Raw genomic sequence first — 16,454 nt, 5'->3', positions numbered from 1 at the left:
TCTGTAAAAACGTTCTCAGATGATTGAAGTCTGGCGAGAATAACAAACACCATCCCCCTGGTATGATAGATGTCTCCTCTTGATAAATGCTTCAGAAACTCCCTGATTACTCTATCTTACCACGTCATTATGTAATATTTACTGTTGCTGACAATATGCCGTTTTGTTATAAACTGAAGTGTACTATTTGGTTCTGTAAAATGAAATGAGACTATATCTTCCTAAGTTGTGCTTTCTGTTAACTAAAACAACATGCAAAACAATCCATCTCCATGTCTGTTAAACAAACTAAATCCACTGATGAAGACATATAGCAAGTCAAATTTGAGTTGGGATTGTAAAACTACGATTTCCAAGGTCAAGAAATCATTGTCATGGTTACCTTAAAGGCAACAAAGAAGGTCCTTCAAGGGAAATCAGCTACTGAGCTAAAATATCAACAGATCCATCTGCAGCACCTCTGACCATTGATGAAGATCATGTTGAAAGTTCTGGGGGGGAAAAGCTAGTGGCTAATTTGGTTTCTTGTGTTTACAACACAGAAAAGGATTTCATTATTTATTTTTTTTAGCACTGATTACAAAAAAATGGGTGGCCATTTGTAAATGTTGTGGGATCATTTATAGGGTTATACAAAAATGACTCTCCCCCGCAATAACCAGGGCCCACATAACGTGAAACCAATGCTGATAATGTACAGAAAAAATTAAGCAATTTAATGACTGTCGACATATTTGATATGGATCATATTCTTCTCCTTTTGATTTAATCATTGTATGAATGTAAACCTGATCAAATGAGCATGCGTGTCATTTTCTTTAACACCTACAAACCGACTCGTGCTCGCAGTCACCAAGGCACTGGGCCAACTGTCACCAGTGACGTCAGTGTTAGCTGATGTTCACACAGCGTGACTCTGAGTCACCACCACACTCGATTCACAGAGCATTAGTACAACCTTCACCAAACTGCCTATGGTCCAACATAAAGCACCATCTCATTGAAACCAGCTCTCAAGTAATTGCATAACCACATAATTTCCACAGTGCGTCCATTACTTGCTCATCCATGAGTGGACCATGTTGCTTTGGATGAAGCACACAGGGACTGACATCTCTTCCCCACATGATGAATGCACTAGAAGTTTGACCTTAATTGAGTTTGATTGCATTGTCCAGCAGGGCTCAGCAAAAACTACTGAATGGGTTTAGTGGTCTGTGATGCAATCTTTTCTTCTTGTTTCTACTAATTATGTACATGATGAGAGCTGTGAGGCTGTGGAGGATGGACAGGAGGACACAAAGTAAGATCTACACTTGTGAGAGAAACTCCTTGGAAAAGTATAGTTAATAGGATAGTTTTAAATCTCATTGAAGTCAATCGAGGAAGAATGAGAGAGGTTTTTGTTGTAGGGTGCAGGATAATTCTAGTCTACTGGAAAGGAGATTTGTACAATTTAAAATAATTGGCTGGTTTTATATAATTTTTCTAGACCTGCCTTTGAAAAGTCTAAATCCACTTATGTATCAGTCACCAAAAGTTATAAGCTCTTATATTGTCCCATAAGTCACAGTCTCCCATTGTTTTCAGAAATCCATTCAAAGCTGTTCAGAAGGCTGTGCTGCTTTGTTGATGTTCAATAGTGTGTGTATTGTGCAAAGGTGATTTATAGCTTTTAGCGATGAATGCCACCACATTCTTTTGGTGAGAGAAAGACTAAATGAAACTGCTTTTGATCAACAAATCATAATGAGTTTTCAAGTCAAAAAGTCAAAACTTACTGTACTAAAGTTATTAACATTAAGTTATTTTGTAAAGTAAAAGTGGAAATTCATCATATATGGAACTTCTTAATCTGTGTTATTCTCTACAAATGAGTTACTGGGATGTGGGGTAAAAGGAAAATCTGACAGATCATTCTGCACATTAACAATCGCTGAAGTCTTGCAACTAACTGCAAGATGCACGTTGCATTGCATGAATTTTAGCTTATTATTGTGAAAATGGTGCTGTCTAAAACTGCAATAAAATTGGTGAAGGTGCAAAGTACACCTGTGATCTCTACACAAAGACAGAAAGAATGCAGCCTGCGATTATTTTCCGTCGGTCGGACAGTTTTTCAGAATGAAATAACTCGAAAACTATTGGATGGATTGCCATAAAAATGTTGTGCAGACATACATGCTCCCACAGGATTCATTGTAATAGCTTTGATGTCACCTAGCGCCATAGTCTGATAACATTTTTATTGTCTGTTCAATACTTTGATTTATGAGTAATGACTGCAAAACTGACATTCCCATGAGCCTCAACTGTACCCAGTTGGCAATTTGAGGGAGGATGAGAAGGAATGTCATGCCCCCTGTTAGCAAAATGACCAAAATGCATGCGTCTTGTGAAGCAGCCCTCCCCATCTCCATCACCCAGAGTGCAGGGGCAGAGGGGTTGTTAAATTGAGTAGTCTAGTCTGCCTGACTCACTGATCCTTTATCTGATTGAGGTTTGTGCAAGTTATAATCTGTGCCCTCCCCCCCATGGCTCAGAAATATTAGTAGCATAACTGTGCTGTGTATTGATAAATCCATGGCATTGTCTGTGGTGGGTTAGAGGGTTAGGGTTGAGGTTTTGTAATGACTTTTTCTGAATAGCCCTTCTGTCAGTTTTGTCTTGGATCTTAAATATTCTTTAGAATACATATTTAGAGCTATTTAGCAAATCCTAACATGCTAAGCCAAGGCGTTTAACATGGTAAACATTTGACTATGCTCATCATCCCTATGCTAGCGATGTCACGGTGAGCACGTTAGCATGATGACTTTATCATTGAGCTTAAAGCTCTGTGCCAAATGAAGCCCGACAGAAGCTCTAGCATGACTGTTGATGTACATTTTTTTGTTCTGTTACCACATATTACTATTTGAGATATGTATTGTGTCCCCCATTCAGTAATTACTTGAATTATTAGGGTCAGAGTACCCTGATCAGAATGGCATTTGATATCTAACATATAATAAAATGTGCTGCCATACTTTATTAGTCATGTCATCTCTGATCAGTGGTCATCTAACTTGTGTTGTGTTGCAACCTTTGCTACACCCAGTTTCTATGGTTACACCTTACTGCACTGCTCTTGGCATTCAGAAATACCTCGGAGCCCAACGCATGCCTCACGTTCTAAGCTGACAGAGAGGATAGGCAAGGTGAGATTGATACTTCCATCATTAAAAGAAAAACAAACAATTCATACAGCTGAAGGAAAAGGCGGTGCCTTGAGAACCATGTTGCCAGATGTCCTCTGCCTTCACCCTCTGCCTCATTAGTTTAAAGCTTGAATTGGCATACCAACGTGTTATTTGTCAAAAGGAATAGGAACAAGCAGAGGACAGTGCTTATTAAAATAGAACCATTGAAGTACACCCACTTGGAAATTCTGTCTTTGAACTATAGCATACAGCATACATCTGTTGAGCTCCTCTGTTGACTTCTGGGATGCACCAGACATTTTCTCAGCATCTCTGGCCCTTTCCTCTATGGGTAGCCATTCCCCACTGGGTCAACCCCTCTGCAGATGTTGAGCTCATACGTCCCAAAGGTTAAATGTCCCCTGCTTTCCACAAGGTCAGGTTTACAAAGGAAATTGTGATTCCTGGTTCATTCAGGGGGGGGATGACAGTATGGTATTTGTGGGAGAAAGTGTAGAATGTCTCAGCTCATAATTGCATTGGGAAAAAAACATGTACATGTTTGCAAATACATGTAGATCTATATGTACGGGTTTGCATGCATGGCTTATAAGAATCAAGTTCAAAGTATGTTTAATTGGAAATGTAATGATCCACTGACAAAAAAAATGAACGGCCCAAAAGCCTTTCGGATCTTTGGAAAAAAGTGATCTGTTCATTGAAAATGTGTAATAATTTTGATATGATATCAGTACTTGCAGCACAATTCATGTGGCTCCCTCTGTCTGTGTGTCAGATATATAGAACAGGTTGTGTACTTGCTTTAAACTGTGACTTTAGAGGAGAGCGTCTCTTTGGAGAGATTGTCTATCTGGTTCCCAATTGTGAGATGGAAGAGGTACTCATTTTTCTTCAGATTTTAACTGTGAAATACTTTGATGATCATCTGTATTCATATGTGGTGGAGTGGAATGATGAGTATGACATCATCAATGTAAAAGATATAGCAGACATCAGGCCACTAGACTTGCTGTCATATTTCAATGGAAACCAACTGCATGTAAATCCTAGGTACAAATTGATTGTTTAAATTTGCATTACTTATGTGCTTTACTTTTAAGGACATATACCCAAACCAACAACTTACTTGTAACTATTAGGAAAAGTAGCTAGCAATTGTTGCTGTTCTGTGGTCCTGCAGATTTATGACAGTGTGGCCTGATCTCCCCTGCAGCGATCCTTTGCCGGTCAGCAAATTGTTTTTGAATTACCTCCATTTTCAGGGGTTACACATTTGGGTTCAGTTTCAGTACATTTCTGCTCTGAATTGTTTGTTCAGTTAGATTTTTAACTAGTTCTACAAATGTCACAAGACTGAATGAATTATTTATTTGTATATAGTGACTATTTTGTCTGAAATGTTGGTTTACAGTGGTAATTTTTGGGAAACAGATCTGTGAACATCTGTCAAATATTGTAATGATATGAAATGAATGATCCTTTGCAGGTCAGCAAATAGTTTTTTAATTACCTCAGTTGTTCAGGGCTTACACACTAGTTAGAAATCTAACTGAACAAACATTTCTGCTCTGAATTGTTAGATTTATAAAAGTTCTTCAAAAGTCATGTTAATTATTTCTTTGTATGTATATTAACTGTATTTTGTGTATGGAATGTTGGTTTACAGTGGTAATTTTTAGAAAACAGATCTGTGAACATCAATCATTAAATGTTTTAACGATATGAAATTAAGTATTTTCTCTGGTATTTTAGAGCGATTTTACCATGGACAAAAATTGTATTTTAGGATGATTTCTGGAAAAAAAACTATAAACCCACATTGTGTTATTTTAATACATATTTATGTTGAAATGTGTAACACACAGCATGTGTTAAATGTGCTGACACGCTGACTGTGTTGAAAGCAACACAAAATGTAACTAGACACACGAGTGTGTTTAAAAATGAACACATGATCTGTATTTTTAACACATCTGTTTTGAGAGTGCAGGTTGGGTAATAAATGCCTTTATATAAATGAGTTTCTAAGATGAGGGTTTGGTTCTGCCCCCCCCCATGAATACAGATGAAGGCTCACAGGATGAGGGAACCTGGTCTAATTTGGCTGCAGGTGTGTGTCTTCAGTGTTGGAACATGAGATAGAGGAGAGTGAAAAAGACCATCCCCGGAGCAATGTGACATCAAAACGCGCTACCGCCGGTGACCTAGAAATGGAGCGTGCGTAGGCAACAGTGAGCTGTTGTCGCACATGGCTCAGGCAGCTGTTTACGTCGACGATTACGTGGGAGAAAAAAACGAATTCTTTAAGAATCAATTAAAGGGGAAACGCTCGAGTAGATTAAGTACATGCACGATGAGTGGTCTCCTCGCGACCACCCCACTGTCTCAGTCTCATTGTCTCATCATGCGCGCTCAAGCACGATGACAACATGAACATTACATATATACCACCGCCACCATCACCGTGTGAAATGACAGATAAGCTACATCTCCAACATGGAAACGACCCTTTAACCGAGTCACGATATCCACATAACGCGGGCCTCATCATTACCAAGACGGATTAAAAAAAAGAAAGAAAGGCGCGTGCCAAAGAGGGGGGGATCTCGTGTCGCTGCGCGCGCTGGCTTCGCAACAGCAATACACACAACACTCGTCTGATTGGGGTCGCTGTGCGTGCGGTAGGCGGAACCCGGGCCGCTCTTCACATCCCACTTTTGAGAAGATTACGCGGACAATTCAGTGGGAAACACATGACATGAACGCAGTTTGGAGGGAAAGCGGACGGATGTAGTGGGACAGAAGGCAGGTCGACACGCCACGGGTCGAGACGGAGCCGAGCAGCAAGCGGAGGCGAGATCTGTGTGGAGATATTTGGAGTTGGAGGAGGACACTGGTACTTCTCTGGTAAGACACTGATAAGGATGCTGGACGTTTTAACGTTGACATTAAGCCCTCATGACGTAACGGTTTTTTTCTTCTTTTTTTGTTGTTTGTCTACTTATCAACGAACATGTTTTTCACAAATATGGGAATCTATTTATTAGACTTCATTTGCAGAAAAACAAGCCCAAGACGACGCTATTTGTGCGTGTATGTGCAGCAAAGCCCGCGTGCTAACAGTCCGCGTGTGGCATTTATTTAACAGCTTTAAAATATGCAAAGTAAAAGTCAAGTTGAGACAACGTTGTTATGGTTGGTTCATTCAGCGACATGCACGGTCCTCGGGCGCCAGATGACCAGCCGCTGAGAGGTGACATTACGAACCGTGTGGCACTTGATCTCCATGTAGCTGCTTACACACTGAGACTCAGTAAATAGATGGACCACACAGACCTTATCTTCGTGGTTTGGTACTTGACTGGATACACGTTTACTCTGTTTAGGATGAATCCTCTGATTAAAACACTCAGTGATGCCCTCTCACTAACATGATCGAAGAGCTTAGTGAGATCAAACTCTCTGCATGAGTGTCACTCAGGCCTAATGGTGCTGTTTCAGTAATGCACGTTTGAGAACATTCAAGTGGCTGAGTTGCTATATAGAGCTATAGGCTCCTGCAAATGCATAGCACAGTTTGAAGCTTCATTTTTAGATTGCCTGTCTTATTTTTAAGTTGTGCCAGCGAAGCATCCACAGCTGGCTCACACCACGTGACAGCTCGGCTACAGGTGCCATCTGGTCCTCGTGTCTGGTGATCTTGCTTAGCCTGATAGACACACCAAGGCCTTTGGTGGGAGGCCAAGTCTAAGAAGGAAGTGGCCAAAGCAGCCCTCAAAATAATATACCTCATATGCAGATATATAAATCTATATCTGATAATATTGACAAGGGAAAATACAGCTTTTAAGCATTTGCATTTTGTTTGATTGGTCTGATTTAAGGCAACACATGTAAGAACCGAATTATGCACACAGTGAAGTAGATTTCTCGTTTACATATAGAATTACATTTAGCAAATGTGTTTATTTATTTTTCCAGCTAGGTGCAACACATCCCGTAGACTGGATAAAACTTATGGTTTCTAGAGTTCCCAGTCATTCACTCCTCCATGATGAGTCACTTCAAGGGCTTGTATGCAGCAGGTGAGATTGTGACTGCTCGACTTAACAGTCCGGAGCTGGGGAGGGAGCACGTCTGGCCAGCTTGGCCTCTGCTGTTATAATTGACTGACACCTCTCTCTGGCTTGTGGTGGGCCCATGTGCTGGCTCTCTCCAAACCCCATTCCAGAATGAAATCACAGTGAGATCAGACTGATCCAGCCTCAGCCGCCATGGGGTTGTGCTGAGCTTTTGATGTGGTGTGTATGTTAACAACGCCTGCATATGTGTGTTTGAGACGGTATCATTGTACATGTTTGATAGTGAAAGCATGTGTGCATCTGTGTGAGAATGCACATGCAATATTAGATTAGAGATTGAAAAGATATTGTGAAATGTCATTGCCTCGCTGGTTAATTACAAAATGTATCGATTGACAAGGAAAGACGGAAAGAGTGAGGAGTGCTATGCAATAAAGGTCACAGACCTCATTCACAACTACGATAGTTAGTTGACATGATTACAATCCTGGCCAGCAAAAAGTATTTCTTCTTCTCTTTCAATCTCAAGTTAGATGAGAAATATGTATGGCTCCTTCTCCTGCTTTTTCTTTTCTTCTCTATTGGATAAGATAAGACATTCACTAAGTTCCTATTTGATTCGATCAAAGCTCGGTGTCCCATGTATTCTTATCCTGCTTCCGTATTTAGTTTATTGAAATGAAAACATGAAGGTACGGCTGTAGTTCACCGTGGGAAGAATAGGCCACCCGGCTGGGACTTTGTCGACGGTATTAAACTATGAACAGACACAAGCTTCTGTCTGGACTTGACAGGGATTTGATTTTGGTCTTAAATCTATCCTCGCACACAAAAGCAATTGTACCAATTATATTGTGTCAGTTTCTCAGATGATCTGCTCTGTGTTTTAGAAATACATCTATCCCCCTAAGGGCATATTCCTAGTCATATCACAGTATTTCTACATTTTCTAAGTACAGATTGGTTTATGAAAGAGTTGTTTGACATTCTGATGTACTGTATATCATAGATGAACTGCAGCTGGCATAAAGTCATTCCACTTAGAGCTCATCTAACAAAATAGGCTGGCATTTATCTTAAGTAGGAGAAAATGATTGTACCCTCAGCCCTGTGCAGTCCAGTAATGAGCAGTAGAGAGTCTCACACTTATGTCTTATGGGAACAGCTGTCTAATGTAATTGAAACTTTATATTGGCTGAAAAATACACGTTTTATCAAAGTGGGACTGTGTGCATTATACCATATTAAACCCAATATGGGAGTGGCTCCTCTCAAAGGGACTGTTTCTATGAGCTGTGAGCAGTTCAATTGAAGAGTAATTATTGTTCTTAATTAATTGATTATGGCCCAGATAGATGACGCTATACAGAGAAGGAAAGCAAAGTTTAACACGTTTTATTCCAGACTTCCAGATTGAGAACCACTGCCATAGGCACTTGTCCTCCTCATACGGAAGTCAGAGTAAAAGGTTGGTTGGTGTGAGTCTCTCTTGGTTCTTGTTGGGGTTGATTAAATTGTTAATGACACTTCAGAAGGACTGATAGAGGAAAGTCTTACCCATGGGCCACCTTAAACACCCCAAAGTCTGAATACAATCTTCTGTCTCTCAGCCAGGGCTATATTTTTGCTCATTATCCATCGTTGGCTTATTGTGCTCAGTGCAATTCTTAGTTCTATGAGGGATTTGATACTTAAGCCGAGCATTGATCTGCTTACAGTGGGTGCCTGCTGTGCTCCAGAGTCCTCTGTCAGTGGATTGGGATTTGGGCGTCCATGGTGCTGCGGCATGTGACAGAGTCAGCAGTGCAACATCCACCATAGTGGTCAAACACTGCGTGAGTTGTGCTTCCAGCTGAATGAATGCATTCGCCCCCACAGTGCACTCTCATCCTTTTGCTCTCCTCCCATGTGATGAGGAGGAAACAGGAGGGAGACGAGTGGCCAATGCCAGGAGAGGATGGCACTTTGTTTTAGGGCGCATGATTGAGAGAAGACAGAGCTGGCATTGAACAGTGTGGTGTTGAGGGAGCACTCTCTGGATGGAAGGCCGGTTAGCTGATTGCGTCCTGTGCTATTGTTCTAACTAGTATACAACTGGATATGGTGTGTCACTGCTGTCCTTTAGATTCAGTCATGAGACAATATGCTGATGGAGTCATGGTGCAAAATGAGACAAAAGGTCATACGCTTTGTATATCAAGTAAGAACTGTTGTCATGGTCCAGGGATTTTTTCAGCCTGTTTCCTGTTTTATTTTGTAAGTTCTCTCTCCCTGTGCCATGTCTGGTTTACTACCTGTCACTGAATGTTTTCCAACGAGTTTTTGCTGCACCTGTTCTTCATTTCTTAGTGTCAGTGTTCTCATTGTGTCAGTTTGTTGTCTTACCTTGTGGTAAGTAGTCCATCGTTTCCTCAATGTTGCTGATCTGTTTTTGGACTCTTAAAGTTTATTTCTCAAAATAAATCATTACAACCACCTGCTGCAACCTTATCTCAAGTGATCTCTGCGTTTGAGTCCAAAACTGCTATTCCTGAACTGTGATACCTGATGAACCGGTAGATCTGTAACAAATAGTTGATTCATCGATTGGAAAAAAAGCATCAACTGCAACTATTTTGATAATGAATTAATCATTTAAGTCATTCTTTAAACAAAACTGTTACACACTTGTTGATTCAAGGTTCTTTCACACGAATGTGCTTCTTTTCTTGGTCTTACAATATAATGAATGGAACATTTGGGGATTTCTACTGTTAATTGAAAAGAACAAGACATTTGATGCCGTAACCTTTTGCTCTAAGATATGATGGTAATTTTCACTGTTTTCTGATGATTTATAGATCAAATGATAAGCGAGAAGATGAATCGATACAGATAAATGGATAATGAGAATAATAGTTGCAGCCCTATAAACAAGGACTTCTTAAAGGAGCAATGTGTAAGATTCAGTCAGAATTTTAGTTGAACACATAAAAAAAAAATTACAGAATGTGAAGAAGTTACAGTGTTGACTTTATATTAAAATAATATATATATATATATATATATATATATATATATATATATATATATATATATAGGCTCATCTTAGCTTAAAATAAATTGTAATATTTCAAGAGATTGAAGTCCAGAAATGCCAAAGATGCAGTATGTTGTCACTAGGGTTGCAAAGAGGTGGAAAGTTTCCACGGAAATTTGGCTCGGGAATTTAAAAAAAAAAAAATAATGTGCCTAAGACTATGCATGCCTAGCTGGACCCTGAATGCAGCTGGTTGGGAACATTGTCTGCCAGAAACATAAACGTAAACATAAAACGTTCTGTCTGAACGTTTCAGCCCTATGCCTGGCAAGTGTGAGAGCGCCGAGTGGCGTAGAGGCCAAGAGCGGTATTGCAGACAGATAGAGATTTCAATTATAGCTCCCAACATATTGAAAAAAATAACTGAACTAGTTCATTTTTTTGAGCTGTGACGTTAGTTCAACATTTTGAATTATGAACTATGAACTGAACTAGTTCATTTGAACATTTGTGAACTATGAACTGAACTAGTTCATGTAGAAAGTGAACTTTCCCAACACTGTTTGTCATTACCTAGCATATTAAACTGAAGCCATGTTCATTTTAATACCAAGTTTATTTGTATACAGTAGACTAACTTTTTACAGCTGTGAGGAGGACGCATTTAGACCTGAAAGGATTCAGGAAAAAAAAACAAAAAAAAATTTGGGTTGGGGGGTGGTGATCATAGGGAATACACCTTTTTAATTCAACGTTCATGTTTTTGTTGTTCGATGAAAGAATAAAGTTCTACTCACAAAATGTCAAAAATGTCATTTTTAAAAGTTGTATTATAAATGTTTGCATGCATGTCTGCTTATGACAAGGTAAATACAGTTAAATTACCCCAAAATTCCCTGTTAATTCCCGTTTATTCCCGTGGAAAGTTTCCAACTTTGAATATTCCCGGAATTTTGCAACCCTAGTTGTCACTATTTAATAGTTTGTGGAGTCGTGACAATTGTTTTATTTCTTGGTCAAAATGGTTTAAAGAATTTAAGGGAACCTTATTACGAATATATATTTAAGGTATTGGTTGTATAAAGAAAATGAATATCAGTCTATATATTAGTGGCAGTATCGGCCACTCAGTAGTTCAGTTTCTCCAAATATTCGTCAAACTTAGATCACAGAGAACAAGAAGAAAACTACTGGTTTTCAAGCAAAACCACGTGGTATGTCAAACTTGTTGACATATCAGCAGCATCGGGTGATAATTTGTTTGTCAGATAATCTTCATATATATTCATACAGTAAAGAAATAATTCTGAAGAGTGTGCAAATCATTTTTGCTCCCACCATGACTTGCAAACTTCTTAGTCTGGCAGTGAGGATACTGGTATTTGCTTCGAGTGCTGTATTTGACAGCAATCTGAGAGCAGGCCAAATTTGATTAAGCATTACCATTCCAGGATTGTGTTACTGTCCAGACCAGTTCTTATCACTCTTACTTTATTCAATCAGATAGGATGAATGAAGCACATGTTACTTCCATCCCAGTTATCTCTATCACATCACTTTTCTAAATTCATCCTGTTTTTCTCATGTCTACACCTTCCTTGCTCTGACTTTTCACTCTCCGCCCATTTCTTCTTTTAGTTTGTTTAACAGGGACCGTCATTGACTGTCCCAGAGATAACTCTGCAGGCAAATCCACAAGAAAATGATGGTATCAGATGTTATAGATCAGACGATATGTTGAATAAACATTTCACCATAGCATTGTCTACTGTGTAGGACCGTATAGTAATATGTAATCCAGTGTATGTAATCCAGTGTTCTGTGTATTAAAACACACAGTTGTGCCGATTCAGCAGCCTAGCTCAGTGCTACTGTGTTGTGCACAGAGGTGATGAAGGTGATGAAGGCAGCTTGTGAGCCAAGGAGCCACAGGGCTCGGACCACATTCAAATCAAGTGAATCATTTGTTCTACATACAAACTATGTTGTTGAAATAGATGTAGGACTGTACATAATCTTAATAACCTGTCAAATATCAGCAAGAGCAACATGGCGCTCTGCATCCTTGCTGTAAATTGGTATCCGCACTAAATACCTTGAAGGATTTCCACTTTTTTTTTGGCATTTCACAATTTGATTGGCTGTGTCATTGGCTGTGTGTTTCTGTTTGGACACCCTTTTCCTGGGTCAACATCTGACCTTATTTGACAATGCTTTTAGTGCATTATTATAGGTGCATTCTGCACCTGGAGTCAGTGTGCGTTGTACCACGTATTCAATACGCACGGCATCCTAGAGCCAACATTTGACTGGCATATAAGGCAAATACAGATGCATTAAAAACAGGAAGAAGTCTGCTTGATTAAACATGCTGGATTTTATAACCTTCACACAATTTGCAAGAATGACTTGTAAATGGAAATATCTTAAAAAGATTGCACTGGGAACTGTACTAAATTCGATACTAAATAAACAAATAAATACAGAAAAGTGGTAGTAATAATAAATGAAGACCATATTTTACTATTTTTTTGCAAAAAGAAGATGAAAAGGTTTGGATTTGTGGGACTTGAACTTGGCTAATGCACGATAGCAATCCGACTCTTTTTGATGAGACATTGCAGCGTGCATTAAGCGTCTCATTGACTGAATCAGATGCTAATTACAACATCGAATTGATTACTTTAGTCCTGCATCTTTCCACTCTTACCACCATTGGTTCTGTGCCACAGGGCTATGCTCATATCCTCAAACTCATCCAGAAGCAGTTTTCAGTCGCACTGCCTGGACTGTTTTTAGGAAGTCTCTGGACTCCTTTGTGTGGTTATGTTGCTGCTCTCTTGTCCCCTCCTGTCTGTGGCCAGTGTCAGAATGGAGCCAGAGTGACACAACGAGTTGTGTGATTCTATAAATAAATCCCATTTTCAGTGAGTCATCATGCTGGTGCTATCACACAGGTGCGTCACGAGACAAACCGCCTGACGTCTCCAGCCCCATGCTGGGGTGCAGACACCTGTCATACTTGAGCTAAAGTGTGCCAGTCAGGCCAGGAGGCAAACCAGTAGAGCATTGGCTCTATAAGTCTCAGAGAGGAAATGCACAGATCTAAGTGACCAAACAAGTGACTACCAAAAATCAACAAAACATGTCTCAAATCATTCGGAGTGGACTTAGTGGTTGTTGTGGCAAGCTTTTTTTTGTGTTTTGTTTGGTTATTTCCGAATGTCAAATTATTTAATTGCTTTCTCTCTCTGACTCTGGTGATCATCTGCGTCCTTGTGTAGATAGACAGTGCACTTTCAAAAGAGGGAGAGAGTGGATGAAATGGAGTGAAATTTAGCTTTGGTATTGGGTCAGGTTCAGGGTTCAAAACTGAGACCAGAATCAATGCAGCCCATACCCATGTCTCTGAGGCCTGTGCAAAACTTTACATTTATTAATAGCCACTGAAGCAGCCATTTTGGTTCTGTTCCCTGTTTAAACAACTTTTTTAACCAACGCTACATTTTGCCTTGGAGGCCTTTTTGGAAAATGTATGGTATAGAAACAGAAAATGAGGGTAGAAAGAGAAAGAGATGACATGTGCCGGCAGCCACCAGCTGGAATCGAATCAGCTACTTTGTGATCACACAAACCTTTTCACACACCTTTTGAAATCTGAGTAAACTGACCTCCAGTGTGATGTCTGGAATATTTAAAGCTGGGATAATGTATTTTAGAAATGTTTTGTGATATTTATGAAATTCTCTCCCTAAAGCAATCAACGAGATTTGAGGGCAAATTATTGCAATCCTTTTTTTTCTTCTGTTTTTACCATACACAATCCTGATTAGAAACTCTGTGTAACACTTGACTTGCTGTGAGATAATACCTTCCTCATGACAGTGGAGAAAACATCCCGCTTCATTTTATATTCTCAGACGTGGCTTATAAGAACCCTGGAGTTGAGGAGCAGTTCACAAACTGACACAAATCTCTTCGTCAGAAATGAATCTCCTATTCTCGCTACTGGCTAATCACAGGGAGAGAGATATGGCAAGACAACACTGTAGAGGAAGCAAAACAGATGATACAGAGGCCCGTAAGGCAAGTAGTGTCTGTTAAGTTCAACCGAAATTCTGAACTTCCCGCGCTTTGAAAGATGTCCTGAGACCAGTAATTTAAAATATAAAGTATTTAATAAAAGAAGGATCATAAGCATATATTTCTGTCCCAGCCGGGCGCGCTCAGGTGTCGTTGGGTCCACAGTCTATAACGATGTATATGAATCAAAAGTTAACTGTCTACCGCCTTCACGTGAGGGGACAAATGCCACGCCTTACAGAGTTTCGAAAGGTTAAGTATCAGGACCCAATAAGAAAACACAAGGCGAGGCAAGGTAGTTTCAAAAGGGCAAGCTTTACTTGTGACGACATCAAAAGACAAACTGACACAGGACAGGGAGTTGACACAGAATAAATACACAGGGGAACGAGACACAGGTGGAAACAATGAGGGCGGGACTTGCAATCACACAGGAGGGCGGCACACGAGGAGGGAGGCGTCTGGAACAAGAGACAAGGTGAGTGACAGACAACACAACGGAGCAGACAGTGAACACAGAGCTACCCAGAAGGTCTGGGTGTAACAGGCTCCTTCAAAATAAATGCCTATCTTCCAGTCTCTTAGGGAGACCACTACTTTGACTACGCCTCCTTGGATCAATACATTCCATTCATACCTGAGTCATCTTTATAGTTATGATAACAATAAAACAATCAGCATACAGTTACACTAATACTTATTCAGTGATTACACCTTTACAGTAACATACTTATACAGTGACAGTGACTTTTCTCCCATGTTTCCCTAACACATTCCTTCAGAATATTCTTCATAATATCCCTTATTGATTATCATATCCTTCTTATGTATTAATTTAAAACATGGACTTTCCTATTTACATGTGCAAGTATATATAAAAAACATTACAACTCTACATGTCTAATGAGACTCGGAACACACAGTTACAATATAACGCTGCTCAGTTTGTGGTGAATGTTATGACAAATGTTATTCATAAAAGTCAAATAAAACTCTCAAAGCGAGTCAACATTAAACTAAATACTTTTTTTGTGGGGCATGATTATCCCTTCTTTAGAAAGGCAACACTAGAGGGATGACAGGACATAATGGGAGAGAGACGGGGAACAACGAAGGCGCCTCAAGGGAGCTATTAGTTCCTGGAGCCCAGTAGCCTCATCTCATTGTCCACCTGAGCAGAGCTCTAATTAGTGAGAATGATTGAAGACACGTCTGCACAGCCTTAAATAATAACCTCAGTGTTCCTCAACATGAAAACACCCACTGGATCATTTATCTACTCATTTATCTACTTTATCGACAACTTTTCATCAAATTTCCATCTGTTTGGTTATGACGAATGGCTGTAAAAACTACACCACCCATGAGCCTCAGTTGCCATTGCTGTGGAGAAGAAGACTGTCAGAGGCGTAAATCAGAAAAAAATCCATTTTGGTGTCTCAGGTGGGAACAAAACTGCACTAAATTCCTCCAAAATCCACTCAGATCCCTAATTGAAGTGATTTGATCGTTGTCATGCCCATGCGCTTGTGTCATAGAAACACGGAAGATCTGACATATTGCAAACAATCTTGGTTCTACAGCAAGCGTAAGCCTTTTATGGGGATGAGAGCTGTACAACAACAGCGCAATGTTTTCCCATAGCTACACTGCTGTGTGTGTGTGTGTGTGTGTGTGTGTGTGTGTGTGTGTGTGTGTGTTTGTCATCACGTGTATTCATGTCCATGTTCACCCTCGTGGGAAGAACCACAATACAGACAGATGGTTGTTGGATGTGTTTGCTGACTGTTTACTGCTTATTTCAGGCAAGGCAAGTTTATTTATAGAGCACAATTCGTACACAAGGCAATTCAAAGTGCTTTACAGCTACATAAAATTAAAAAAAGACAAATAAAATCATTCCATAAAAACATAAAAATAATCATTAATTAATTTTATTAAAAGTGAAGAGTGCAGATAAAATACTTTCAGTTGTCAAATAGAACCGTTTTCAGCCTGGATTTAAACATTGTCAGAGTTGAGGCCTGTCTCACATCTTCTGGAAGAGTGTTACAGATTTTAGCAGCA

The 16,454-nt window shown here is 39.7% G+C and overlaps 1 protein-coding gene across 2 annotated transcripts in view; it reads left to right on the top strand.

Moving 5' to 3' along the window:
- Nucleotides 1–5,817: 5,817 nt before the first annotated feature.
- The window catches only part of LOC117731023 (sodium-coupled neutral amino acid transporter 3-like), a 34,435-nt gene continuing 23,798 nt past the window's right edge, over nucleotides 5,818–16,454 (top strand). Inside the window, exon 1 of one of the 2 annotated variants that reach the window (XM_034533138.1) lies at nucleotides 5,818–6,110. The gene's annotated coding sequence lies outside the window, so the exon portion shown is untranslated. The remainder of the gene's footprint in view (nucleotides 6,111–16,454) is intronic. The other variant, XM_034533139.1, reaches the window with a different exon arrangement.

This window comes from Cyclopterus lumpus, chromosome 5, assembly GCF_009769545.1.
Source record: "Cyclopterus lumpus isolate fCycLum1 chromosome 5, fCycLum1.pri, whole genome shotgun sequence".
In the NCBI taxonomy this organism is placed as follows: domain Eukaryota; kingdom Metazoa; phylum Chordata; class Actinopteri; order Perciformes; family Cyclopteridae; genus Cyclopterus; species Cyclopterus lumpus.
This window is presented reverse-complemented; position numbering and strand designations above follow the sequence as displayed.